Raw genomic sequence first — 3,348 nt, 5'->3', positions numbered from 1 at the left:
TACGTGAACAAATAGCCCGTTTGTTTGAAAAATTAAGTTAGTTTGGCTTATTTTTTCGGGGAACGGGCAACATTTCTTAACAAATGCAACCCCTACGTTCGCTGAACAAATAGCCCATTTGTTTGAAAAAGTAAGTTAGTTGGGCCCATTTTTTCACGGAACGAGCAAATTTACTAAACGAACGCAATCCCTGCGTTTATGTGAACAAATAGTCCATTTGTTTGAAAAAGTAAGTTAGTTTGGCCTATTTTTTCGGGGAACGGGCAACTTTACTCAACGAACGCAATCCCTGCGTTCACATGAACAAATAGCCGGTTTGTTTGAAAAAAGTAAGTTAATTGGGCCAATTTTTTCGAGGAACTAACAACTTTACTCAACGAACGCAACCCCTGCATTGACATGAACAAATAGCCCGTTTGTTTGAAAAAATAAGTTAGTTTTGCCCTTTTTTTCGGGGAACGGGCAACTTTACTCAACGAACACAACTCCTGCGTTTACATGAACAAATAGCCCGTTTGTTTGAAAAAGTAAATTAGTTATGCCTATTTTTTAGAAGAACGAGCAACTTTACTCCATGAACGCAACTCCTGCGTTTACGTGAACAAATAGTCCGTTTGTTTGAAAAAGTAAGTTGGTTGGAAATATATTTTCGGCGAACAGAAAACTTTCCTCAACGAACGCAGCTGTTGCGTTGGTGTGAAAAAATATCCCGTTTATTTGAAAAAGTAAGTTAGTGAGACCCATTTTTCCGAAGAACAGGCAACTTTAGTCAACAAAAGCAAGAACAAATAGCCCGTTTGTTTAAAAAGTAAGTTAGTTAGACTCATTTTTATGGAGAACGGGCAACTTCACTCAACGAACGCAACCCTTGCGTTCGCGTGAACAAGTAGTATTTGTTTGAAAAAGTAAGTTAGTTGGTCCAATATCACGAGGAATGACCAATTTTAATCAACGAATGCACCCCTTACTTCCTCGAAGTAAAATACCTTGTTTGTTGAGTAAATCATGGAGTTCGTTGGGTAATGTGGTCAACGGGCAACATCATTTACCCGACGAACGAGTCACTTAGCTTTCGTTAGGTAGGTTTGTTGGCATAAATTACTCAATATAACTTTCGTGATTTACTACTAATTTAACCCAATGAAATATTGGGAATAAAATTGAACTTTGTTGATTGTCTCCAATTATTACAACATTGTTAATTGAAAAAAAATCAATAATATCAAACATATGATTGTTGTTGCAAATATAAATTTAAAAACTTTCAACAAAAATTATTACTTAATGGTCGATTGATTAAGCCACATTGAATTGACGAAAAAGAAAATTGGACTCTTTCGATTATGATCAATGCCCAATTGATAATATATGATCATGAATGTTTATGACATGAAGTGAAAGTACGAGGAGTCTTCTTATATCGAGTCTCATTGCATAGCCCTGATACGAACCATATTCCAAGTATTATTGTGCTATTATGATTTTAGACTAAATATCATAGTTGAAAACAACGATTTTACCCATAAATGATGGTGAAATATCCAGAAAAGAAAGCAACATCACATGTTTGGCTTTATGGCATATATTTAACATCCTTTCATATTATCTTATTTTACATAATTCAATTATTTTTAACGTATGAAATGACCAATTTTCCCTCATATTTAATGACAGATTGGACGAAATGTTAGGTAATTAAACGGCAGGGAAGATATTGGCGATAAAGAGAAATTCATATCCTTAATTTTATAAAAAAATGTCATGAGATAAATTGAAAATTGGGTACAAGTTCAAGGACTAAATCAACAATTTAGCCATGTTTAATGGTTTTTGGGCATATATCGCATATTTGATAGCACATGTGTGCAATTCTCAATTTATAATATGCATATGCATAAACCTGTATGCAATTTTGTAGCATCTATGTGCAATTCTCATTTTACAATATGCAATTGCATATATATATGTATGCAATTTCGTAATGTCTGTTTGCAATTCTTAGTTTACAATATGCAATTGCATTCTCCCCTTCTTTTGGTTTTTAACTTTGTTGTTTTTACCAGAAGGCTCATTGGATCACACTCTTATAATGTATGCAAAGATCACCAAATTTCCTCTTTTTGGCTAGAGGGCCTCTTTTTTGTGTGTGTTCATTTGCATGACAATACGGATAATCTACTACTACCTAAAAGCTATAGAAAATTAAATGTCATATAATCTTTTTTCTCTAACCAAGACTACATGTCACATAAATAAGAAATAAGATCTCAAAAAAGAAACATAAGCAAAGAAAACACTTTACCTAAAATATTTTGTAATACGTTTAGCTCAATTTTAACTTGTAGAGTACACAAATGTTAGCCCCTAAATATTAGGCTCTCAGAAGAAGGTGAGAATCTCACCAAGTATGCATGAAAAGTCCAAGTGAGCATACCCCTTCCTGCAAATGCGAGGGAGGTAGAGAGAGATTATTTAAACACTGTGATGGTATCTCAAAACATATATTTCAGTGTAACAAAAGTGCACTTTTCTTAATTGCTCTTTTCCTGAATCATTAGCCAGAGCCACCAATATATAGCAGTTATGGCAATCATAGCAACCAATACCAATCATGAGCATCACATTTGAACCATACACTTCCTAATTTAGCAATACAATCTTTGAAATGGTAATGGCAACCCAAGACACTGAGCTCTATCCCGGATATACGAACAGCAGCCATTGTGTTAGGAAGCTTTTCCCTCATAACATCCATTAGCTTTTCAAGTGATTGAGTTGGTCTCTTGAAAGCCCTTGAAAAAACCACATTGGGAATTCACCTTCCTAAAAACGATTTCTTGACTGGCAATGTTAATTAAAATCATGGAGTATTCAAGATTACAAACCAGAAGCCTGGTGATTGCATAGCAAAAGAGCCACGTCATAGAAACTACCTCCTACTAGGAAAAACCAAAAACAAAATTTGACTCAATAGCAGAAACATACCACCAATTTAGGTAATTCTTTCAAAAAAATGTAGCTGAGATTGTTGGGTTTTGCTTTCAGAATACCCTGAAGAAAAACCCACTTTAAAGAATCTAATTTCCAAAGCATATTAAGCTTCAATTAGAAACAGAACTGTGCATCCAAAACCTGGGTTTAGGGAGAGAGAGAGTATGAAAACATGAGTTTACGATAACTTACATAACTCTATACCTTTTTCAAGATGAGCTTTCACTTACAAAAACATTTCAATTTAGACATGTGAAAACTCTAAAATTGGGTTCCCAAATTAAATTTCTTTGTTTTGTCATATAATTCACACTATTAACAAGAAAGATTACGCAAGCAGTCAATTGGAGTTTTCCC

The sequence above is a fragment of the Prunus dulcis genome, chromosome 2, assembly GCF_902201215.1.
Source record: "Prunus dulcis chromosome 2, ALMONDv2, whole genome shotgun sequence".
NCBI lineage: Eukaryota > Viridiplantae > Streptophyta > Magnoliopsida > Rosales > Rosaceae > Prunus > Prunus dulcis.
This window is presented reverse-complemented; position numbering follows the sequence as displayed.